The sequence below is a fragment of the Grammomys surdaster genome, unplaced genomic scaffold, assembly GCF_004785775.1.
Source record: "Grammomys surdaster isolate TR1022 unplaced genomic scaffold, NIH_TR_1.0 363, whole genome shotgun sequence".
Taxonomy (NCBI): Eukaryota; Metazoa; Chordata; class Mammalia; order Rodentia; family Muridae; genus Grammomys; species Grammomys surdaster.
The window spans coordinates 6,255,889-6,282,524 of record NW_021604782.1 but is presented as its reverse complement, the minus strand read 5'-3'; positions in this window follow the sequence as shown (position 1 = coordinate 6,282,524).

Genomic DNA, 26,636 nt, shown 5'->3' with positions numbered 1-26,636 from the left:
AAATACACATTGCTAAGTGAAAGAAGTTTTGGAAAGATTGTATAATTCAAGAATTCCTTGATTGTATAATCAAGGAATATTCTAGAAAAGGCAGAATTATGGAGATAGTGCACAAGACTGGTGTATGCAAGGAGTTCAGAAGGAGGGTGAATAGGCAGAAGAGACAGACTTTTGGAAGTGTGACTACTTTATATCACACTCTAATTGTGAATGCATGTTGCTATGTATTTGTCTAACCCGAAGAACTTAGTGCAGAGAGTAGTCCTAAATATAAACAGTGAAATCTGCTTATTAATAATGTTCCAAATGTAACAAAGACACCACACAATAAAGATGTTAATCATGGCGTCAGTTTGATAAGAGGGGGTAAGATATGCATCGACATTTTATTATTTTTGCCTTGCTTAATGTGATCTACTAGTTAAAGTAGGTTAAAATATGTCTCAAGTCCAGAGTTGCCACAGCTTGAGTTTCTAATTAAGAGTATTTTAGGTAATCTTGGAGACTTGAATGTTTTAAGAAGGAATAAAAGGACACCAACTTTTATTCTTGAGGCAGATGAAGAAACAGTTGGACAGAACCATTTTTCCCAACTATTATTTTGTCTCGACATAAGCCTACATTTTAAAATATATTTTAAGGAAATGGCAACAAGGACATACAGCTAAAAGGCTAGCATAGAATCCTGGCAATACCATCCTTCCTCCAACTCTCTAGTCTCAACCAAACTCTCAACACTGGATTTGCTTCTAGAAAAGAACAGGCATAAAGTGACCAAAACATCTTCCTGTTAACGGGAAACTTCCCTTTCTTTATAGGATGCAATACGATATCATTTGAGCTCTGCTTTCTGTCCATGTCGTAATTTTATTTATGACACAGAATGAAAAGATCTGTGAGCTTCTCTCATAAGTGTCTAATTTGCAGGGTTACTTCATCACTAGAGACCCGGGATCAGGAATATAGATATGTTTTCTACCACTTTTTAAGTGATAATTAGCATTTTAGATCAGCAACATGGATGCACTCCGCTCTCTATGGACCTCCCGTGTGACTTGCCACCTCTCAGTCTTTGTAGTTATTAGTCCTGTTGCCTGACGTATCCTCGCCAGCTTTCTTTCTCTTCCCTTATTCCCAAGCCTTAGCTCCGTTTCTTTGCTCTGTGGTGCCTTTGACCATCACAGATTGTATATTTTTACAAAACAACAAGTTTCATGGCCACGTTGGCTTTCACCTCTACCTTAGTACACACACAGGAAGCCCTTTAAGAACTGTACTTGAAGTACATGAAACATAGCCTTGGCAGAAAGTGTTTGTGTGTTTCCATCTCTGTGTGTGTATGTGTGTATGTGTGTATGTGTGTGTGTGTATGTCTGTTTGTGTGTGTCTGTATTATTTGTGTTTGTGTGTGTCTGTATATTTGTGTCTGTGTGTAATGGGATAAGTAGCTTTTTTCACTGATTTTCCAAATTCTTATTGTATGCTTTTCCCTTTTATTTTGAGGCATTTCTTATTCATTGTCCAGGCTGGTCTTAAATTTGTGTGCTCAAGTGATTTTTTCAACCCTTCAGGCAGATGGTATGGCAAGCATGTTCTATCACACCAAGCTTTCTCTTATCTCTGATATGAAGGTTATATGTGATCTTGGGAGACTTATATTCCCGTCCCTGGGTGGGAGAGGGGCACATTTGGAAAGTTCCTAATTGGGAGAGACATGTGTGAGTTAAAAATGGCAGAGAGTTAATGAGTGGAGGAAGCAGTGCTAACCTGAGCAGTGTGCCCAGGGAAGGCTTTTCAGAAGCTAAACTAAGCCTAGAAATTAAGACTGAGGCTTCTAGGATGGGAGATGGTCATATGCATACTCCTGTGGTTGTTCCCCTAGGTCTTACATATCACCATGTGGTAGTTGTGTTACACACAAGTGGTATAAACATTTGGATCTGCACATAGTGTGGCTTATTTCAAGCTTTGTTTTACTGAAAAGCACTAACTGGCTTCCCCTTTGGATGGCTTGCTTTTCCTAACTATTGGTGCCACAATCTCAGATTCAAATATGTTCCCAGATTTAAATACTCATGTTTCCAAAATATCAGGATAAAAAGAGTTTCCAAATGCTAAATTAGCACTTGCTTTGTAACAGGTACTACTCAGTGTCCAATTCGAAGCAGTGTCTATGTGTGTGCGCGCACACATGTGTGTGCATGTGTGTATGCATGTGCATGTCTCTGTGTGTGGGTGTGTAGTAGGTTGTGTGCAAACAATGCGTCATGAAATATAAAGAACTTGGGCATTCATATATTTTTCATATTTAGGACAGTAGATGCTGGATAGCACACACTTCATAAATACTTATTTAATTTGAAGAAAATGAATCAGGTCAGAAAACTTTCCTAAACTTGCATGCTTTAAAACACCCTTTCTTGTATTCACTACCTTCCTCTCTTCCTCCTACCCCTCCTCCTCCCTCCCTTTGCCCCCTCCTTCTTTCCATCCCTCCCTTCTGTCCTTTCTTTCCCTTTCTTTGACTCTTTTTTTCCTGGTGTAGGCAGTCTAACATCTAACTGATATCTCAGTGTTTTGTTAGCTGTTGGTGAGTCAGGAGAACTTTAAGTTTGGAGCCAGGAACATTTTTATGAGACCTATGAATATGTGAGAATCACGAGCTCTTCCTCTCTCAGTGGCAAGATGCTGTCCAGTAGGCTACTGTAGGGTGAAGGAGACTTGCTATCACACTCCTTGTTCTCGGCCATGATCTTGAAATAGGGAAAGTGTTAGTTCTGTCTTTCAGTGGGGCTTATACTGCCTTGTGCTCAGATTCAACATTCTCAATGGAATTTCCTGTTACTAACACATAAATATTTTAAAAATGTACATGGCTTTTAATTTGAAATTGAATCTTTTCAAATTGAAGATTAATTGATCTTGAAGGTTGAGCATCAATTTGCTTGTTTTCAAATCTTGAATTCTGGGCTCATGAAGAAATCAAATGATGCATGTTTTTATGACTGTGGTGGTCTGCAGAAGCCTCTCTGGTGGACATGATAAGAAAGAATTTCTCAGTAACTTCCTCTTATATGACCTGGCCTGAACATAAGCATAGATGTCTCTCAGTCTTTACTGGGAAATTTAATTATGAGAGATTCAAGGAAAGGCTAAGATTCTTTCTTGTCTAAGTTTCTTCTTTAAATCACAGCACTGCTGAGCAAGGTTGCTGCGTGGGGGTACAGTGAATCTTGGATTGAGTAGCCACTGCTAGGCCATGGACTGGGATACTGAACAAGAAGTATAGTGAGAACCCCTTTGCCTGGACCCCATGGACAATGCTTTTCTAGATCCCAACAAGAGAATGTGAAAGAAATAACAAAAGTGGGGATCGCCCGTCCCGTCCTTACATGGCATGCCACTCGCATGCATATGTGGAAGCAATGTCACTTGCCTTAGTCGTGTCAGAGCCTCTCACCAAATCTGAGCTCACCAGTTGGCTAAACTGGCTAGGCACTAAGCCACATCCATCTTCCTGTCTCTGCCTCCTCAGGGCTGAGATTACAGGGATACAGCATTGTGGCCAGCATTTATGTGGGAGCTGAAGATCTGAACTCAGGCCTTCATGCATGTATGACTTTCAATGACTGTGTTCCGGGCTTGCTCTTTTTATAAACAGTTCTCTTTCAGGAACTAATCCAGGGCTGTGACACCGACAGCACTCTTGGAAGACAGAATCCATCCGTTCATGAGAACTCCCACGATTCAATTACCTTCCATGAGATTTTACCTTTTAATGATCTCAGAACTCAATCCTTCCATCCACATGGGAGAACAAGCTACCAGCAAAAGATAACATTTAGGGGACAAGCCGTATCCAAACCATGGGAAAAGGAAGTCATTTTTATTTGTTTTATCTGGCAAAACCCACATTATTTTTGGAACACTTGTTCATATTTTCAAAATGGAAATACTTTCATTAAAGTTGCTTAGTAAACAACCTACAAGGTAGCCAGGCAAATGTAGAATAAACACATGAACAACACAACACAATACAACACAACACAACACAACACAACAAAGGAGGAGAGCATTGAAGAATTTATTTATGTCCAGATACTTAAAGAAATAGAGGGTAGTGATAATTAGCAGTATGTGTCAAACCAAAACAATGTTTGTGTTACCTTGATGTTTCATCCTGAAGGATCTGGGTCACCCCTCACACACCCCACAATATGTGTGCCATGGATCCTTTTCTGTAAAGTGGTGGGGAACGGGATGAGTAGATTACCAAAGCTTTCCCCTTGACTAGAGGCAAAGGGAGGTTAGGAGATGGCTTTCCTTTGTTTCCCCAATGCAATGTCAGGTCTCTTTCAGTAACCATTTGGCAGCATGTGGAAGTAGGCGTGCCAGCAAAGCTCTTGCACAGTTTATAGTGCCAGCTGCTTTCTTGGCATCTAATAAAAGTTTCACCAGTTTTTGTTGGGGACTTTCTAAGGGCCCATGCTAATTTCTTTAAGATCGTAAAAGGATGAGGTGTGTCCACATGTGCAGCCACCAATGCTTGCTCAGTGGAAAATAATGAGAAATTGCTCAGCTGCCTCTGTCAGAAGCCTGAGGAATGAGTGTGGAGCACTTTAGGAAGCGTTCTCACACCCTGTGCTTCACTCCAGTCTCTTGGCAAGCCAAGGAAGTAAATACTACTATGCCAGCAGTGTACAGGCCTCAATACATTAACTAACCCAGAGCAACTTAACTAGCTTTATTGAAGTCATAACTCAAGCCCAGGAAATGTTTAAAAATTAATAGACTGAAGCCAGTGAGATGGGTCATCAGGTAAAAGTGCTTGCTACACAAGTCTGCCAACCTGTGTCCGCCTTCCAGAACCTTCTGGAAGGAGAGTACCAGGTTTGAAAGTTGTCCTCTGACTTCCATACACAGGCAGTGGCATGTATCACCTGTGGAACACTCACACACATGTGCACACCACACACACACACACACACACACACACACAAACACATACATATACAATACGCCTTAAAATTATCAAGGCTAATACATTGCATTTCTAACAGTAGTTTTAGTTTCACAGCAAAATTAAGTTGAAAATACAGACTTTCCATCCTGTCTTGTCACCCACACATGCAACATCCTGCATGGAAGTTGGGTATTTGGGGCATCTGAACCTACTTTAGCCTCATCATGCAAATCACCTAATTTGCATTCAGGTTTAAGTCCAATTACATATATTAACCATCATGGGTTTGTGGTCTCTGGAAAGCCATGTAGGAGGCATCATATTGCATCTTTTAGGGGTTGTTCAGTTCTTGTTTGTTTTCATGTAGATTTAGGCTCCATTTTTACTTAATTTGTATAAAGAACACAAAGTCTATCTAAACTTTCCTTCTTATGATCCTACAGGGTTCTGTTCTTTTCTGTCATTATCTGTTGAGAAGAACACCCTTTTCCATGGTATTATAGCTTTGGTTTCATTGTCAAAGATCACTGGACTATATTTATATGGATAAACCATTTCTGACCCGTGGATATGTCAGTCTGTTCCTGAGCTGCATACCACCTTGGTTATTGTAGCTTTACAGTAAGTCTTAAGGTCAAGGAGTTACAGCCTCTCCTTTTGTTATTTTTCTTCAATATTGAAATGATATTCTCTCCCCCTCCCCTTTCATTATAAATCTTCAAGCTGGTTTTACAATGTTCATGACATAAACTTATAAGATTTTTATTTTGACTGCAATTAGTTTATTGGTCAGGTTGAAGAATGAAATAATGCTTATATTGAGTGGTCTATACATGAACATAAGATACCTTTACATTTTGTTATTTTCTTGCTTTCCTTTATCAGAATTTTATACTTTTCCTGGAGTAGATGTAGGGCATATCTCATTAGATTTATAAATATTTCATTTTAAAGGATAATAAAATGAATGATAATTGTTTTAAATTGCAAATTCATCCTGCTTTTCATGGTGTGATTAAGTTTTATACACTACAATTTGCTTCTATCATCTATTCCTTCCTAGATTTATTTTCTAAAGTTTTCATTAATTTCACTCATTCCTTTATTTGAGATTTTTTTGAATGAATGATTTTGTCACTTGTATTTTATTTTACCTAACCTATATACATCTTATCCATTTTTATTTTACTAATATAATGGGCAAGGAATTCAGTACAATGCCAAAGGGCAAAGGGGACTGCAGATACTCATAACTTATTCCTGATGTCAGTGAGAAGGTTTTAACATCTTGGGGTTAATTATAATGCTTATCATGTGGTTTTACAGATGTATTTACCAAGTTAAGGTAGTTTCCTTCACATCCAACTGATTTCTCAGTTTCTTTTCCTTATTTTTCTTTTTTTTTAAATCATTAATGGTTGCTCAATTTTTGTCAAATGACTTTTATGCAACTATATACCATGTGCGCTTTCTCTTTTATTCTAGCAAAATGATAAATAGCATGAATTGATTGTAAAATCTTGAACCATTGTTCCATAAACCACATTTAGTCATGGTAGTTATCATATTTAAATGGCCAGGGAGTGATTGCCAAGGTGTACAAATGGGTTATCTCAAGAGTAAGTCAGCCATGAAAGCCCATTTGACTTGGTCTCTCTCATAGCTCCTGTTTTAAACTCATGAAGCCATACAGCCCTTGGAATCTTGCCAGCAAAAGAGTCACCAGATTCAGCTTCTATTCTCTTGCAGTGAAATTATCAGTTAAAATTCACCAGTTTTTAAAAACAAATAATGTACAAAATATGTGGTGTTGTGTGGTAAACAGACAAAGAACAGAAATACAGAGCATGGATATAATAGTTAATACAGCATAGCTGGAAATATGGAAGTGACTTAGAGCAGGATTATGGGGATGGGCTGTGTCAGATCTAAAGTAAATTTCTGTGATTCTAGTGAGGACTTGAAAAAAGACAAAACAGAGGCTTAAAATTTCTTAGAGGTCCCACTTCTAACCAAGAGGCTGTCTCTAGTTGACATCCACTTGCAAAGGAAAAGTTGGTTTTCTTCAATGGAGTTTCTTACTGAGTATATTAACCACAATTAAAGATAAGCTCCATTCCTAGCAGCAGAGGACCAACACAAAATGAACTCAATGGTATGTTGTAGACTTTTTGTCTCACACTGTTGTGTTTGGGCATATTTTTTGTCTTACTGATCTTTCATTTGCTTTTATTTTATGCTTTTCAAGTTTTTGTCTTTGTGGGTTTTGTTTTTGTGATTGTTTGTGTGGCTGTGTGTGTTTCTTTCTTTCTTGTTTCTTTTTCATTCTGTAATCAGAGACAGGAAGACAGGACATGGAGTTGTCTAGGTAAAAATGTGTGAAGGATCTGGGAGGAGCAAGTGGTGAGTTGGGGAGGGAAACCATGATCAGAATAGGTCGTATGAGAGAAAAAAAAAAGAATTTAAAGAAAAACCCTCTTAAAGATTGCCTTGTTCATTGAGACCAGAATGTTGATGGAAAAATGGACAATAAAATGGAAATAAGGAACATCTTACTGGAGATGGAAGAAAACATCATCCTTGTTGCTAAGCAACAATTTGGCTCCATTGTGTCTATGCCTGAGGACTTTACAGTGGATGAAATTTAAGGGTAAAGAGTCACAGAAGATATCTCTAAGCATCGAATCTTTCAGGCTGATCCATGGCTACTTTGGGCCATTTTTTGCTATACCACAGATACAAATGGAAAGAGAAGAAAGACTTTAAAAATTTGAGGATAAAGCGATTGGTCAGTGAGTTAAGTGCATGTTGCACAATCGTGAGGACTTGAGTTTGACCCCACAGAAACCATATGATGAAGCCAAATATGGTAGCATGTTCTTGTAATCCCAGAACTGGGGAGGCAGAGACAGGCAGATATCTAAGGCTAATTGGCCATTTAGTCTAGCCTAATTGGTGAGTCCTAAGTCCTGATGTGAGATACTATTTCAAAAGATAAGGTGAGATGGCATCAGAAAACTGACACTCGAGGTTTACATCTGCTTTCTACATGCATGTATGTATGTACAAAAACACATTCCCTAACATACACCTGGATAAATATGAATACAACATATGTGATTAACAACAATGACCAGCATTGGATGTTAACCTTAAGGGTGAAGTAGTGGCACACATAACTTGGTGGTAAGCAGCAAGTCTCTAATTGCACTGAAGCCCTATTGAAGAAGATGGAAACAATTCTAGTACTGGAAACCCAGCCCAACCAGGACTAGTGAAATCGGGGCTCTTGGAGGAGAACCTGCAACAAATACTCTACAAAAACAGCAGGATCTCTAACTGTGCTCTAAACATTGGTCCTTGTAGCCACAGATCAACGTAGTTCTTGAACCTTGTCAAGGAAAATTCCCTTTGCAATAGACAGAGACTCTTAGAGAAAACCATGGAAACTATTATAGAGATCTATATCTGGTAAAAAATTGTAGAACTCAGAACCAACTGATACGTTTATAACACAGATCCTGCATGTAAGACTCAGAAATCATTGCAGAAGAAGGGGAAGGATACTGTGTGAGCCAGAAGAACAGAGGCTTTGCTGTGAGGCTGTGTCTCCTAGGAATGCTACATGCTACATTCGTAAAGTTTTACCACCATGCCTGCCTAAACATGAGTGGAACAAGGATAGCATCAATAGACATGCTAACATGGCCGGGGCGGGGGAGCTTAGGAGGCCTCAACCCTAGTCAAAGAACTACAGGCAGCTAAAGATTCTGAGAACTAGAGAAACCATAATCTTCCCAAGGAAATAGCATGCCAATTGGCTATACAATACCAAATGATCAGGTTATTTATGATCTTACAAAATAAAATAATTAAAAAGAAATGAAAAGAAATAATGTGTGCTTTTAGGAGAAAAATCAAGTGTGTAGCCCACTGGGTTTTGCTAAAGAAATTATCATGTGGTACAAACAGAAATGGGTCTAGAGAGAAACTTAGATATCTGTAAGGTTGACTCTTATCACAGTTGTAGAAAATCCAAGGGCAGAATGCGTTCAGAATGGTCTCTGTGAGTTGGCAACCTAGAGTTGCCGCATGTCTCTGCTTCCAGCTGCTGGTTACTATGCCACCTGGCTTCAGTGTAGAAATGAAGTTCAAGCCAGCATAAAAATAGAATTGAGGTTTAATACAGATATTTTCATATGGCCTTAAGCAGGAAGATTGAGGGGGAAAAAAAAAGAGGAACTCAGAAGAGAAGGAAAGAGAGATTCCAGAGAGCATGGGTGTGAGCTTCTCAGCATAGAGCCTTTAGAGTACGTTACATAGAAAGGAGGATACAGAGCTCTCAAGGGAGAAGTGTAACTAATATTTTTGTTCTAATGTTGTCATTTATAGCATTTTTGATGGAATTTAAAATTACAATGTTCAAAAAGTTTCTAAGAAACCCAAATGAGATGACTGAGTGATTCCTGAGGGGCTCTTGGCAAGATTATTGGAGCTAAGGTAGGTCTTGCTAAAGTCTTTAGGATGTAAGATGGTGGGGTTTACTGTAAACCAAGTCAACAGTTTTGGCAGAAATTCTCAGGCCATGCCAAGGGAAAGGGATAAGGCCCTTCCCAGAGTGATATACACTCAGGTCTTATGCCTAACTCAGAGATACTATCACATAAAATATCAGTACATAAAAAGGGATAGTCTCTGTCAGCAGCCTTCAGCAAATGTTAAATGTGCTATTCCTTGCTTATAAAGCCTTCAGTCAGACTTGAATGAGGGATTCCTTTCCCTTTTCATATCATCATAACGTTTCTATCTTTCTGTCCTGTCTCATTATGTCTATGAGAAGGACATAGCCTTCAGGGTAGACCGAGTTTTCCCTTCTGAAACTCATGTTGAAATCTAATGCTCATGAGGAGATATCAGAAGATGACACCAACTGTGATTTTCAGGAGGTGAGGAGTGTTCTGGCCTCATGAATGGATTTAATCCACTCCTATGATCAGCACATTAAAGGATTAATGAGTTAATGGATTATCTCCAGTGGATCTACAGTAAAAACCAGCTGAGCTGGGTCTCTCATGTACTCCGTTTCTTGCCATATGATGCCCTGGGACAGCTTTCAGACTGCGTTAGTAAGAAGACCATCATCAGACAGAACTCATCTTACTCAGGAGCTAAAACACACCTTTTTTTTTTTTTTTTTTTTTTTAATGGCTTACTCAGGCGATGGCATTCTCTTAGTTGCAGTGGACTACTATACTATTCACTTGGGCCCGGGGCTTTCTTCCTTGAAAGGCTCTTATTTATCATGTTGGTCTCTTTAATAGACATATGTCTATATTTTCTCCTTGGAAGATTTTTTGCAAGTTGCTTCTTTCACATAGGTGGTCCGTGGACCCTAGACTATGAAGTTTGTGGATACGGAGCTGTTCCTGATGCATGTTTGTAACCATTTTAGCAATCATGGGGACCTGTGGCTTGTCTTCTCTTTTGTTTAGAACATTAGCAATTTTTGTCTTCTGAATTCTATTCTTAGACTAAGTAGAGGATTCTTCATTTCATTAACCTAGCTTTTGGTTTGGTTGTTCTTCTCTATTGACTTCCCGTTTTAAGTTACATTGCTTTCTTCTCTATTTTTTTCTTTTATCATATTTTTCTTCCACTTACTTCAGATTTAATTTTCTCATCCTCTAAAGCTTCATTAGAGGGCTGGTTGTAGATCTTTCTTCTTTTTTACTCTATGTACTCAATGCTGGAACCTCCCCTGTTTACATTGCTTCTGCTCTGTCCCACAAAATTCTGTGTTAGATTTTCATTGAAATGTTTTTAAATGTCTTGAGGTTTCTTCTTTGATCCAAATGCTATTTAGAATTGTTTTGTTTAACTTAGAATTACTATGGAATTTTCCTGCTATGTTTTTGTTATTGATTTCCAGTTTACTTCTAGTGTGGTCTCATGGCAGATATTATATATTTCATAAATTTAAATTTAATCCCCTCAAATGTAGTCTTTTTGAGCATTTCATGTTGGTCTGAGAATAGTATATAATCTGTAGTGTACAGATGTATATACCACAGCATGCATGCAGAAGTTAGAGGAAAACTTCAAGGAGGGGAATCTAGCCTTTCACCCTTGGAGGTAGGATCTTTCTCATGTTTATACTACTGTTCGTGCCTAATCTGGGCTCAGGAGCTTCGGAGCAATTTTCCTGTCTTCACTTCCCATCTTGCTGTAAGAGGGCAGGAATTACAGATGCAGTCATCACTTATAGCTTCTGGGGATTCTGTGGATCAAACTAGTTGTCAGGCTTGTGTGGTGAGTGCCTTTACCTGCTGAGCCATCTCCCCGGACCTGATTTCTTTAGTTGAAGTAGTCTACAGATGTCAATTACATCCCATGCAATGATGGAGCTGTTCAGTTCAACTACATCTTCACTGATTTCCTTCCTCCTGGATCTCTCCACTTCTGAAAGATAGTCATCCACGTCTCCAGTTACAACAGTGGCGTCATCTATTTCTATTTCAGTTTTCTTGTCTTATACTTCAAAAGATATTTAGTTGCTTACATCTTAATAATTATTAAATCTTTTGGAGCATTGATCCCTCATATTTTGGAATGATCAATCACCTGTATCCCTGATAATTCCTCTTGTTCAGTGTGCCTCTCTCTCTTCCTCTCTCTCTCTCTCCTTTCTTTTTTCCTTCCTTCCTTCTCTCTCTCTCTCTCTCTCCCTCTCTCTCTCTCTCTCTCTCTCTCTCTTTCATTCCTTGTTTTGTTTTTGTACTGAAACATCTTATTTTCTTCCTCTGAGAAGTTTACTCCTTATGTTTCTGATGTAGATACTCCTGATTAGTATCAGCATAATGCAGCTTTATCCCTTTACATTTAATGCCTGTTTATCTTTTTATTCAAAGTTTGTTTCTTGTAGACAATGTATAGTTAGGCTATAGCTTTTCACTCACTCTATTCATCTCGGTCTTAGTGAATGTATTTAGCCTAATGATTTCTAAGTGATTATGTACCCAGTTGAGTTGAACCATAACTTATATTGTTTTCTATTTGTGTCCTTATTCTTTAGACCTGTATATGTCTTTTGTTCCTTTTGGTTTCTTAATTAAACATCTTTATTTTATTCTTTTATTTCTTAGCATATCAATTTTATATGGTTTCCTTTTACATCTAAGGCAGTTGCTCAAAATTGGCAAGACACATTCATTACCAATTTAGCTCAATTTTCTAATGACTCTACTGCTTCTCAAGTAGTTCAAGCATTTAATAGCACCAAAATATTTGTAATTTTCCACTGTTCTCATTGATGTCACTAATGTCATTTGTTTCATTGATACGACATATATAAAATGGAGTTCATTGTTTACTTTTTGAATAAACTGTCAAACCAATTGAGAAAATACTTTTTTAGTCTACCTTTATTTATTCAATATCTTTTGCTTTTCTAATATATACATATTATATACTATATACTACATACTATATACTATATATTGTTATATATAATATATAATATATATATGCACACAAGTACAACTTCTGGAAATATATTTTTCTCTGTACACACATACACACACACACACACACACACACACAGAGAGAGAGAGAGAGAGAGAGAGAGAGAGAGAGAGAGAGAGAGAGAGAGAATTCAGATATACTATCAATAACTTTTTCCCAATTTTGTTTGTTGTTTTCTTTACATTTGAAGAACTCTCAGGGTCCAGAATTCTAGGTTTATTTTTTTTCTGATCAATGTTTTAAATATTTTATTTTACCTTTCTTGCTCATGCATTTTCTGAGAAGTTAGGTATCATTTCTGTCTTTACTATCTGTAGATACTAATTTGTGTTATAATAACAGAATACAACAGACTGGATAGTTTATAAGGAATGGGGTTTTGCTTCCTAAAGTTCTTGATGGTAGATGGTGCATGATCAAGATGGCGGTAAGCCATGCCTAATGAGGGCTACTCTGCTTCTAGGGTGATGCCTTGCTATTGCAAGCCTTTGAAGGAAGGACCATTAAATTCTTGTATGATAGAAGGAACAGTGGGAAGAGTGCTGTGAGGAATCCTTTTTATGGACCTCAGTTCTATTCAAAAGGCTCTCTGCAGACCTAACCACTTGTCAGAATCACCTTTCAATTCTATCATACAAGACATCCAAGTTTGAAAACTGAATTTTGAAATGGTTCAAAAATTATTAGCAGCAGATAAGTGGTCTTCCTGTTTGAACGTTTAAAATATCTTTCCTTTTCCATTAATTTTCTGAAGTTTGAATGCAGTGTAGGTCCAGATGTAGTGCTGTGGGTGCTTATCCTGGCTCTATAGTTTGCTGTTTGACCTTAATTCTGAGGAAGTTAAAATTTAAACATTTACTGTAGTTCTCTCTCTCTCTCTCTCTCTCTCTCTCTCTCTCTCTCTCTTTCTCTTTTTTCTCCCTCTCTCATCACACACACATACACAATACACATGCACAGATATGTACACAGACATACACGCACACACATATACATATATACACTAATATATGTTACACATTTGTAGTTGTCTTACAGTTTTAGATGTTATGTTCTATTATTATTATTATTATTATTATTAATGTCAATATCATCATCATCATTGCTACCACTACCACCACCATCATCATCCTTATTACAGGTTTCCTCTCTTCATTTTCCAACTGTAGAAGTTGTATTTTCCTTCAGCTTTGTATAGTTTCCTGATGAGCCATCAAAGTCATTCACCACTTCTGCTAGTGCACTTTATGCATATCTAGGATTGTAATGATTCCTTTACAGATTTCCCATTCGTTAGACAGCATTTCTATCTGGTCTGTGTGTTTCTGACATTCCCTTGAGCATATTAACCATATTTAAATAGTTTTTCTGAGCTGGCTTCTTTTTCAATTTCTTTACATTGGAAGGTTTATTCTTTGCCTTGTAGTTTGTGTTTGAAAGGAGGATGTTATCCTCTGGGTAAGAGGCACTGTGGTGAGCAGGCCCTAGTGCTATAGGAAAGCGTTCTCCAGACTTCTCGTTAAGTCTGTACTGGGGGAGCCTGTCTCTCTGGCCAGTGAACTTTGCTTGTACCACCTAGTCTCTCATCCACTCTTGTTGAACCAGGAAGTCTGAAGTTGTTGGAGTTGTGTATCTCCCTGTTCCTAGAGAAGGTAGACCCTGCAAAAACCCTAGAATCTTAGGCTGTGATGAGATAATGGTTTCTCCATGGTCAGACTTAAGAAGAGAGCAGAAAGCTCTCTAACATCTCAAATCAATCTTTTGTGTTCCCTGAGAGAGGAACATCTACACGTATAGGGATACTTGCATGGTACAATGGGTATTTATAGACTAGCATTGAGGTGTTCCTACCTGGGATCCAGGGTGTGGGTGGAGCTCTGCTCACGTGTTTCTGCTCTGTCAGGTTGAAATTGCCTGTTCAGATTTGGAGGCAGCCATTGTCCTATGACCACACTAACAGTGAGGTTGGCTTTTTTCCCTATTTATTTGACTTTCTAATAGTTAAGATGGGATGGAAATTCTTAGCTTCTACATTGAGAAAAGAGGCCTGGAAGAACCCTGAGGCTGAGCTGCCTCTCACCACCATACCACAGCTGTTCACATGGGAGGAGTTTTGTAGAGAGTATGCCACCAATTGTCTGGATTCTGGGTGGTGGGGACAGAGCTAAGGGGTCCTGTCAGCTTCCTCTTGCCTAAGGAAGTCAGCTAAGACATTCAGTGTGAGGTTCCTGAACTTTGGCTTTTCTACTTGCTGTGGGGGACCTATGAGGAAGGGAGCTATGATATTTGCTGATGTTTCATGAATTGAGACTCCACGTTGACGAGCAGATTCTAACATTTGCAAATGGAGAGAAGTAGGGTGATGGAGAGAACAGACTCTTAATTCTCAAGTCTATGTATTTTGGTGAGGCAGAAATATGATGGTGGATCAACCAAGTTGTATTTGCATGTGATCAAACACTCAAATGAAGTTACCCGGGAGAACTCAAAAATAACTGAGTGAAAAACAAAGTACTGTAGTCACAGGAGCTGTGACTCAGTGGGCTCACTACCAAACCTATTATCAGAAATTGAAGAAGGAAATGACAAGGCAAGCCAGACTCTCAGATATTTCTGTAATACACAATGGCTTCGTGACATCACAGTGAAGCCTCATGGAAATGTGTCCAAGGGTTGAACAAGGAGAGAAGTCCAGAGTATCCAGGGAACCCTGACATAAAATCAGAAATTTACAGTGCATGTGATAAAGATGGAGCAGACCCATAGCTAGGCTGACAATGCTGGCAACTTTTATCTCAAGTCACTTTGACCTGATGGTGAAGGGAAGATGACCTCAGAGGGCCAGGATTAGAAAGGACTTCAGTTCCCACCAAGGCCACAGATTCCTCTTCTAGTTTACCTTGCCTTAAATGATAATGTAGCCATGAGTGATCAGTGACACCTAGTAAGTGGGCTTCTCAGCTGTTATTCTCAGCATGAGCACAGTTCTCACCTCTCTCTAACTCCCAAATTAGCTTTCCTCTCAAGATTATTTCTTTTTCCAATGGGGTCCTGAGGCCATTCAGACCTAATAGATTCTCTTCAAATTGCTTGAGGGGGCAATCCCTTTCCCATTTTCCTATAGATGCCTTCCAATCCTAGACCCTAGGAAGTTATTATCTTTTAAGAGAAAATATCTCATGTTTTCGTTTATTTTTCTTTGGGTGAACATTTCCAGTTTGGGCCCTTGATAATGACCTGAAAGATATTGCTTGACATAATTAGCAGCTTAAAAACTACCATTTTAAAATGAATTTCATTTCAAGCCTTCTTTCCCCTCCTCCGCCCCTCTTTTTGTTGCAACGTTCAAGAGTTGTTTCTGAGGAAATCAACATGCATATTAACTTTACAACATCTGGGCTAATTCAATATTCTTTATTTGCCTTTTAAATTTTAATTTTGATGCACATGAGCAGAAATGTTTTCCAGCCATGCCTTCCACTGCTGACTTGGCTATAGGCCGCTGTAGAGAGCACACACAGGCAACAAGAGGGTTAGGTGCAGGCTGTTCATTCTATACATAAATTGCACCACACCAGAAACCTAAACCTGCATCCCAAAATGCTTCAAAGGGAACTATTTCCCTGGAGGGAATTGGTAAAATTGGAGTTGGGTGAGCCTCAAAGAGTCTTGATTCTCAAACACAGCTTATGTTTGGATTCAGAATTGAATTTGGCTCCAGTGGTTGGCATCTCTACCCTGCCCTGTGAACTGCCCCAGCCACAGGGGATTGGGGGGGAAGGGGGGTGGTGGGAGGAAGAGGAGCAAGAGGAAGACTGAATTGGGGAGCTGAGTTTCCAAAAACACACAATAGCACAGTGCTTGTGCAATTAAGAAAATTAGAAAATGAAGTCTAAACGGCCAGTGTCCGTTTTTATCTCTTGTCCTCTGTGGTGGCCTTTCAGCTCCACGGCCTCTGTCCCCTTTGATCCACTTTGCCTTGTTCTTTACTTCCTTTCTACTTTCTTATAAGACTGCTGTTCAAGCCTATTGACCTCTTCCTCCCAGAGTGTGCCTCAGGGGCTTGACTTATGAATTTCAGGGCTTTTTAAAGGGCTGGCAGGTTATGAAACAGTGTGTTCAGTGTGAGCTCAAGTTTGGAAAGGGAAACCATGCATTTTGTCTGTGCATGTATGTGTGTGCACAAAGCTGTCACTAGGAGGGAGCATGTGAATATTTACAGTTTTTGCCTGGGACATGGCTACATTTCTCATGGTTCTCTTTCTGAAACTGCTCTCTGCAGGAGAATGGGCACTTACACTGTAATGAATGCCACATATAAAAGGCTGGCATTTGCCACACTGTTATCACCACCTTGTAGAAAAATATTCTTTCATGCATTCTTTTACTATTTGTTGCCATAGCTCTGTTAGTTTTAACATTCAGATCATTGTCAGTTGCACTTTGATTATGCGAGGATGTTTGCCCTTAACTGAAAACAGTATTTTAATTTTATCAGTGGCATGTATATGTGAGGAAGTCATCACTGCATTTTAGACAGTTGACAGATTTCCATTATACTGTATATAAGTAAGGGTTTACCAAGTCATAAGCTCATTACTTCAGAGACACGTGTTCTTGTAAAGCAAATGCAAGTGACTCATTGCAAAAGGAAATAATCTTATGGCAAGTTCCCCTTGACAGTTTCACAGACCAGTTTTAGCCATGAAGTAGACAAAAATGTGGGTCCCAGGAATAAAAAAAAAACAGTGGGAAAAGAAACTAAGTATATAGTAATTATTCATACTCCAGAAGCACGTGAATATATGCAGGTACACAGAAGAAGTTGTGAATCACATATTAGATAAATAACCCTGAGAATGCTCAAAACAACATGTGGTAAATGAGCGTGAGTCAAAGTGGACACTATTGCAACGCTAACTGTCCATCCTGGCAAAGGTTTGGCTGTCTTATCACACGTTCTATACTAAGAACAGAGTGAGTAGTCTTTAAGGAGAGATAGAAACGTAACTGTCCTGTAAATCATGGTAGTACTCCTGTCTTGGACCTTCTGTAAATCATAGTCCTTGGAGTTTCTGGTGAGAGATCCCTTTAAGAAGAAAAATGCTCCTTTATCTGGGAATACTTCTGTAGTTTCAAAGAGTTTATCCTCATTGTAAGAATCCAAAAGATAATGCTTTCACTCAATTATTTTGATATATGTGTGTGTGTTTATGTATTCTGGAAAGAGTATTAATTCATTCTCCCACTCATCACACAAATCCTCTTGTAGAGGCTACCGTGAGCCAGCCATTATGCTAGAGGCCAGGAATGAAAGTCCCAGAGCCTTTTGCTGAGGTCAATTAGAATACATAAATGGGATAACTTCAGCCATTTCATTTCACTCACAACGTGATGGAGTCCCCACAATACGCTTCCCAGGACTATCTGCTTCCCTTAGGCTGATCTGAATGGCACACAGAACTAGATACCCTGCTGTCCCTATTGGAGTTGGAGTATTTCACAGTTGGCAATATTGGAGAAAGATCATGTCATGCCTGGCCATGGAAATATCATTCCATGCTATGGAAGAAGAGCCTTGCCAGGATACCTGAAACCAAAAGGAAATGCTGACTTCCAAATCTCTTTTCTTCCAGGCTTTCTCTTCAGTGAGTTTCTTTGGCACAGGCCATGCATGTAGAAGAGCGTCTTTAATTACCATTGGGAATCTACAAAGCAAGAGAGGTCTTGATTGAGAAAAAGTCTACATTATGAGTTTGTTTAAAATGATAGAAATTTAATTATCTTTAGACACATGTATTAGGAAGGGAGCAAAGGTTTTCCAGGAGAGATAATACGACAATGAGGATGAGTTTCTTGAACATTCCAGTACCACAGTTGAGCACATGATTCATTCAGGGTTAGATTTAGTCACTGCTTAGTCTCTTTCTAAGCTTGAGCCTCTAAAGTATCAGCTCAGGAACGCCAAAACCAAGCTCTCAGACCAAGATCTTAGCACACACACACACACACACACACACTCTCTCTCTCTCTCTCTCTCTCTCTCTCTCTCTCTCTCTCTCTCACACACACACACACACACACACACACACACACACACACACACACACGACTGCCCCTGAGGGACAAAAGACTGGGATAACAGACAAAGATAGGAGGTAGAGGAAGAAGAAGTGGAAGGGAACAAAGGAGAGGGAGAAAGGAGTCGAGGGAGAAGAGTATGAGGTGTGACAAAGGAATATCTCTGGATAGAGAGGTGACAGATGTGTCTCATAGGCAAATGGCAATTATAAAGATAAAATGGGAAACTTTGTGTTAAGACGAGGTGTTTAATCTTAATTGGGCATGTTAATTAGGTGAGCCAAAGGGAGCTTTTCATTGCTGGACTTCAATACTTTGATACCTGGAGCTTGGTAGTCAGCCTCAGGAGAAGAAAATGGTCAAATAAGGGACTAGACCTTGGTGGCTAGCTTTAGGATTGTGATCTAATGGTTTTTAGCAAAGCAGAGGGAATGGGAGAGTACGGTGAAGCCTGCTAGAGCCATGTTCCATGCCAAGCTTGAGCTGGTCAGAGTTCATACACTATTTATTTAGCGTTCTTTGTGCCTCAGTCAACATCTTTGTAAAACAATGCAAGCAACAGTGCTTATTTCATGAGAATTTAGTTGGTTAATCCATGCATGCCCTTAGAATGCTGGACAGCTTTGGGTGATCAAGAAAGACAGTCTCCAGAAATACAGTATCGCATTGAGACTGTAGATTTGAGCTGAACTGTCTGGGCTTAAATTCCTACTTATCTATTGGTTGCTGAGCAATTCCATACCTCTGTTTCTTCATATAAAGAGATGCACTAATCACAGTGCCCACCTAATAGAGTTATTAAAATGTTTGTAAGGAACTAACACATATGAGATCTTCAAGCACTTAGGTATTTGCCAAGTTTCTCATTATTAGCTATTTGGCCAGTGTGGGCACTTTTAAAATTGTGTGTGTGTGTGTGTGTGTGTGTGTGTGTGTGTGTGTGTAAATCAGGCAGGGTATAGTCACTTCTGAACTGTTATGTAACTTAAAAATGGATTGAGGACTATTCCTCAGCTCTAAACCCTTTTCTACCCTGTTGTAGGAAATCGGAGCCTGCCAACCTCCCTGCTGCTTCATCAAGTTGCTGGGCACCAAGCCAGTGACTCCTGACAGGTTGTGGTGATAGGAAACACAGAAGGGGAGGGGAAGGAACCTCACCTTCCTGACTGCTTCCATGCTCCTGTCACTCAAGCAGCCTGGCTTTTCACCATGGGACAGCTTTCAGCTTTCCAGCCTGGGCTATTTTTGTGTAGCATCACTGTGCCCTCCACAGTCTAGCCACATGACAACTTCTCCATGGTCTGTGGTTCTGGCCTGTCTCAGCCTCATTTTCCAAGCTCGGATACACCAGTCCCTGCCACAATGACCCCAGCTAAGAAGTCCTAGAGTCATCTCCACTGAGTCTTCCTTCAGGCTTCTAAATGTTGACATTTCTAAATGTGCTTTTGTTCCTTTGGTTCCTGTCATTCTATTGTCCTGGTCTTTGATTGCTCTGGTTAGCAACTAAATTTATTTGACAAGCCCTTAAGTTAAATTATCTCCTTCAAACAACTGGCATGGAATCTGTCTCCTGCCTGGATCCAGACTGATAACTTAGAAAATCTCAGGCTTGTTCAAGAGGCAGAGCTGAATAAATTCAGACTAAAATCTTATGAAAGACTCATGTATCCCATCCACACTGACAGAAGTCATTATTTTCCTTTTATCAGCTTTGATTATTTTTCCTTGTTCAGCAGTTAAGAAGTCAAAAGGTTCAATTTATATTCATGGAGGGAAAAAAAGATAGTTCTTTTTGCTATTTTTTCAGTCTTAACTTCATATTTTCTAGAATTTCCTTTGGGCAGTGAATTGTATTGATAAAGTTCACATTGATATCATGCATCTAAGACTCATATCTTTCTATATTTGTCTGTTTTAAGGGCTCCTATTCTTCTCCCATGTAACACAAAGGTGAACGGAAACTTAAGCATAGTTAACATTGAACTTTGCCTTCCGTTCATGAAGCTTAAATCTAAAGGCTGCTGTGTTTGAAACATCTTTGTAAACAAGAAGGCCCTCAGAGAGAGGCATGAGTGTTCTGAAACCAATGTGGAACTGAATTCAAACCTTGTTGTCCAGCTCGGTCTTTTTAATTGTGGCAAATTGTGATTTCCTGTTTTCTTTCCGGGGTAGGGACAGACAAGACAGAAGAAAAGGCCCTGTAAGGATACTTGGACACCAAAGGACTCTTACAAAAGAACATTTTGATGATTTGAGTAGAAATAAATTAGAAACATGCTACAGTACTTGATGCCTTTTAAAGTCCCAATAAGGTTAAAAAGGAAGAACCAGTGAGGAACTGGAGACAAAAGCCCGATGCGTGAAATATCTTCAATTCTCTTGGGTCATTTAATAGGTCTCAAAGTATACATCAAACTGCCTATGAATTGATCAGGGAAGAATTTTGAGCATATTGGCCATCAGATACGCAAGCAATAATATCAATTAACATCAGAATCTGTTTCAACAAATTGAGATGCAAGATGTTGTTTTGCTTTGTTTTATGGAGTAGCTGTCCCTGTGCCTCACTGCGTAGTCTCAAATAAAATGTCTTCCGAAGAAGAAAGTGAGGGGCTGCCTCTGTAACGTTGGCAGGATGGTGAGAAGGACCGACTGTACTTACTGCATCTTAGAAGTCTGGCCATGACCAGAAGCACTTGTTTTTGAGGGTCAACTTCTATATTAAATCACGAAAATCATATCCTGAGGCATTTGTTAGCTTTGATGTCATTGCCTCTCATCCTATGACCACTCTTTAAGTGATTTCACGGAGATCAGTGCAAACAAGTATCTTACTCTTACTCTTCATTTTCAGAAATTCTACTAATAGAATCCAGGGGTGGTCTCAAGGGAGGAAATAGAAGAAGAGCTGTATTTTCAGCACCTCGAAAAGTTCAGGACCCTGGGCTGACTTAGGCCTCTACACCTACCAAAACCTAGACTGCTCTGTGAAAGGATAGCCCATGAGCAATGGCTCTCCAAGATCACTCCCCTCCTCCAGGAGATCAAATGTCTCACACTAAGGATTTAACACTTGTCATTTCTTACTTAAATAGCCCGCCCTGCCTTTCGTTTATTACCTTGGATTCCCGACATTCTCTCTGCATTCACGGGGCAGCATGTTTCGCTCTGATGTCTGTGCTCTCTATGACTTACCTGTCCCTTGGTGACTGTGATCTTCAAAACTGATTTTAAAACTATGTTCTGAGAATTTATAAACCAAAGAAGAGCTTTCTTCAGTATTCACAACTAAAAGCTATTTGACTTGGTGTCAAAATTCTGTTGTTAGGTTTTTGTTCTTTGACAGCTCTGTAGATATTAACATTTTTGTAATGTAAATGATACCTAGAACTCAGGGACAAGACTATTTTTCTATTTATATTTGTTGTTAATCTATAGAGTCTATTTGAATATTTTATTGATTACCTTACTATAATTAAAACAAATTAAAAACTTGTAAGAGTAATTCTAAAAAACCACTGCCTTAATTTTGTTTTGTTTTTCCTGTGAGTAAAATTCTTGATTATTTTCTGCACTGAGTATGTGGTGTGCGTGTGCTTGTGCCAATGCATGTGTGTATGTGTGTGTATGTGTGTGTGGTATATACTGTGGTGTGTGTATGTGTGTGTGCATATGCATTTGTGTGCACAAGTGTGATATGTTTCTTCATGTATGCATAAGCCAAGGTGAATTTGTTAAAAGACAATCTCCTGCCTCCCCAGTGCTGGGACTGTAGGCATGCGCCGCCATGCTTGGCTTTTTATAGAGTGCCAGGATCTAAACTCCAGTCCTCACAGTTGCAGGACGAACATTTACTGAGCCATCACCATATTTTCTGTCTCTAAAGTTTCTGTCTCTGTGTGTGTATATGTTCTTCTGTGTAAGTTACAGCTTATTAGTTATTTGCACATTTTCAAATATATATCATCATATTATTCAGCATTTCCTTTTCTTCCATTTTACTTTTCTTTTTTCATTTCATCCTGTTCTCTGCTCATAGTTATCCTTCTGTCTATTTCAGTGCAGCTATGTCTTTTTTTTCTTCCACTCTTCTATTTTTTTGAAATTTTTTAAAAATAATTTATTTATTTTTCTCAAATCATAATTCATTCACACAGAGGTTATAAACACAGAAAGGCAGGATGTGGGGAAGGGGATGACACTGGAGTATGGGTGTTCGGGGGAGTACAGATATCTTTCAGAACCGGGTATCGGCTGGGTGAAGGTTCAGGGGACAAGTCACTATTACTCTGCCTATGATTCACTTGTCCTTATCTAAGTTGGAATTGTCTGTCCAGGCTACCTATTTACAAGGTCTATGACTCCTCAGGCTGGTAAATTCCATGAAAGCTGGCTGTTTACAGTAGCGTATAGCCATCTGTTTCAATGTTCTTCCACTGAGACCCAAGACTTTGGTGTTAGTATACATGTATGACAGGCCTATTGCTGATTTTAGGCCTATGGCTGATTTTAGGCCTTCAGTTTGTAAGCAGGGATGCCCCTGACATCTCCTCCCTTCTCTAAGTATAGAAGGGCTGTGGAGATTCTAATCTTTCGAAGGCAGGGATAGAGGCCTGACCTCTAGTAATTGAAGGGGACCTTGTAATGGCTCCGGTCTCCCTGTCGTTGTCCAGTGGGGCGTGAGGGCCATACCCATCCCAATGTCTTTTTCCTACCTTCCACCCTTCTAAATACATCTCATTGTTGTTTGCTGAAATGCTCTCCCAGATCCCATCATGAGCCATTTTAAGGAAGTAACCTATTCTCTGAGGTATTATAGGAGTGTGTTTTTTGAGGGGAGGGTTGAGATATGTGTGTGTATATGTATACATCATACACATATACATCATATACACATACATATACATCATATACATGTACATCATATACAGATAATCATATACATATATGTAGGAGGAGCTAAGGTGAGAGGAGGAGAGGAAGAGGAGAAGGAAGAGGAGGAGCTAGAGAGGGCAGTGATGTAGGAGGATGGAGAATCACACAGGTATGGAGAGCAGTCATGGGTAACAACTTATATTTAGGTTAGCTAATTTGGAAACAACTGTAATTGTATGGGCATATTGTTATTGAGCATTACTAAATACACAAAGTTTTTGATTAATATTTAAGCATTAGAGTCTCATTTTCCTACCGGGTCCACGTGGATGGTGGATGGTCTGGGCAATGCCCAGGCTTGTGCAGACAGTGTGGAAGATTGGCAGAGCCATCTCCCATGCTGTCGTCTCGTGGGTGTCAGAGCTGGTGTTTCTAGCCGCCTGAGCCAGCCAGCAGTCTGAGCCGAACGGTGGCAAAAATATGCTGCAACCACTTGTGGCTGCAGGCCTAGGCTAGTCGAGAACATGGAAGCTGATTAAGAAAAGCCAGATTGAATGCCGCCTATTTAAATAATTACTGCAACACATATACATCATATACATACACATGATATATACATATATATCACATATCTAAATATATATCACATACATATATATCACATACAGATAGATACAAATACAGATACAGACATACATACATATACACACACACACATACACATACACACATACACACACACACACATACACACACACACACACACACACACACACACACACACACACACATACATATATTTGCCAGCTTTCCCCTTTATTTCCTCATAAATAAACCACAGAATTTGGCCTTTGACTAGCATGCTTCTATAGGACAGAGGTGGTGAGTTTTTTTCCACCTTGCCTTTTGGCATCTGGAACTAATTAATGGAAGGCAGAATCTATTATAACCCAGAATGCACTGCTCTGTGGGTCTTCCACTTCCTGCCTTCAGGCACATGCCTCCTCTTCCAGCCTGTATATGGCTCTACCAGACACATCATGCTACCATCCTCTTCTCTCCCCAGTGGTATGAGATTTCTCCCGTTTTTTGTCCTGGGATTGATAAAAAACAGACATTTTTGTTATGTCCCATCATGCAAAGTGGGGCTCTTAAGCTTTTGGGTTATTTCCTCCAGGGTTGATTTTCAGTTCTGTGGGAGGTTTCCTCTGATTCATGCACATTTAAATGGTAGTTTCTCTGGCTAGGGCTGCCAACCAGATGTCACTATGAAGCAGAAATAAAGAGTACATCCTAAAATCCCCAGATATGTACTACTAAATAACACTCCAGAAACTTTGCTGCAATGGCCACCTCTGTGAGCCAGGCATGGCTTCTTCTGCAGAACAGCCTTTGAATCTGTACTGGCGGCTTTTGGACAGTGCTTTTATTACCATCTACTGAAGCTGATGGTTTGGTATCTTTAGGGCAATTGATAAACTTGTATTTTACTTTTTTTTTTTTTTAATGTAGAACTGACATGGTTTATGTAACAGACTCTCATTTCCTGTTACCAGGGGTTAAGCCTTAGTTCTTCCATTTTGATGGAGACATAGTTCCCAAAATTCTTTATTTCTCTTCCACAGTGATGACTGCCATTTTTACCCCCACAGTGGTGGGGAGTGCTCGAACTGAGGAGCAGGGAGGTGCTCTGTAGGTATGAATTCCATGGCAATGTTGACCGAATGCCTGAGTAGATGGAGTCTCCAGTCAGGGCAATACTCCTTCACTTATATGCTACAGGACTGCTCAGGGCTTTGAACAAGATTGCTAAGTGTCCCCCCAAACTTGGTGTTGTTTAGTATAGGATCCAAATTGAAAGCACCCAAATGGGCTGGCAAGTTGGCTCAGGAGTTAAAGATCGATGACATGAGTTCAGTACTAGAAACACAGGTGGTGGAAGGAAAGAACCCATTCCCACAAGTTGTCCTCTGACCTCTACAGGCATGTAGTGAGTGGCACCCTATGTCTCAATTTAAAAATGTAATAAAACTGATTTAATAAGGAAATGAATAAGTTCTCAGCAAGATGCATGGAACAAAATTAGTGCTTCAGTAAATGTCAGTCAGTGTCATCACAGTCATCAAGTTTCATGGCAAGGCACCATACAAGCATTCACATGTGTAAGTATTCGTAGGGGAAAAGCAAAAACAAAATTACATGATGTATGGAAATTTCATAGATTCAGGCTAGAGGCTGTTGTTCTCTCAGAGAACCAGAGGTCCCCACTGGGCAGCTCACAGCCCCTTGTAACACTAACTCCAGGGGATCCAGCAACCTCTCTTTCCACTTGAACTTATCTGCATACCCTTCCCCCATCACACACACACACACACACACACACACACACACACACACACACACACACACACTATTTAATTAAAAAATCATAGATTTATGGTCGTAGATCTAAATTTAATGCTCTTTTAGTCTGGTATCTGGGCTCTTCTGGAACCTGATTTCTGTGTATTTTTTTTCTGTTGTTTTGTTTCTTTTTTCCAACAAAAAGCCAGATGACAGTTTGCAGCAATTTAATTGACAAAGGAATGAAAAGGATGGTATTTTTTTTCCTTCTGTGTTGTTCTCACAAAGAGAAAAATGGTAACAAAATAAAATTCATGCAGAAAACCTGAACCTTCCCATCCATTTTACCCTGTCCCAAGGTTACAACTAACTCTGTAGAAAAAAGTCTCACAGTAATGTTAATGCTTCAAAACCAAACCAAACCAAACCAAACACTGGTATGAAATGTGCCTTAGTGACCCAGGTGCTGTGTGGTTCCTATGACTGCATGGAGATACCCAAGTCCTCTGGAGCTTTAGGATGTCCTGTGTGAAGACTGAGTTGGTTCAGGAGATGAAATTCCCGCTGCCCAGCCTGAGGATCCCAGCTCAAGCCCTAGGACTGCCATGGTAGATAAAAAAAAAAAAAAAAAAAGAAGAAGCAACTCCAGGAGCTGTCCTTAACCAGGCTTCTACCTGCCAGTCTCACACTGTGGTACAACACCATCCCAGCAAAATAAATAAATAATGTAATAAACATGGAAAAATATGGAGAGAGCGGGCAGCTTTGTCCTTGATTCTAGTGAAATTGCTTTAGTTTCTCTCCATTTAATTTGATGTTGACTATTGGCTTGCTGCATATTGCCTTTATTATA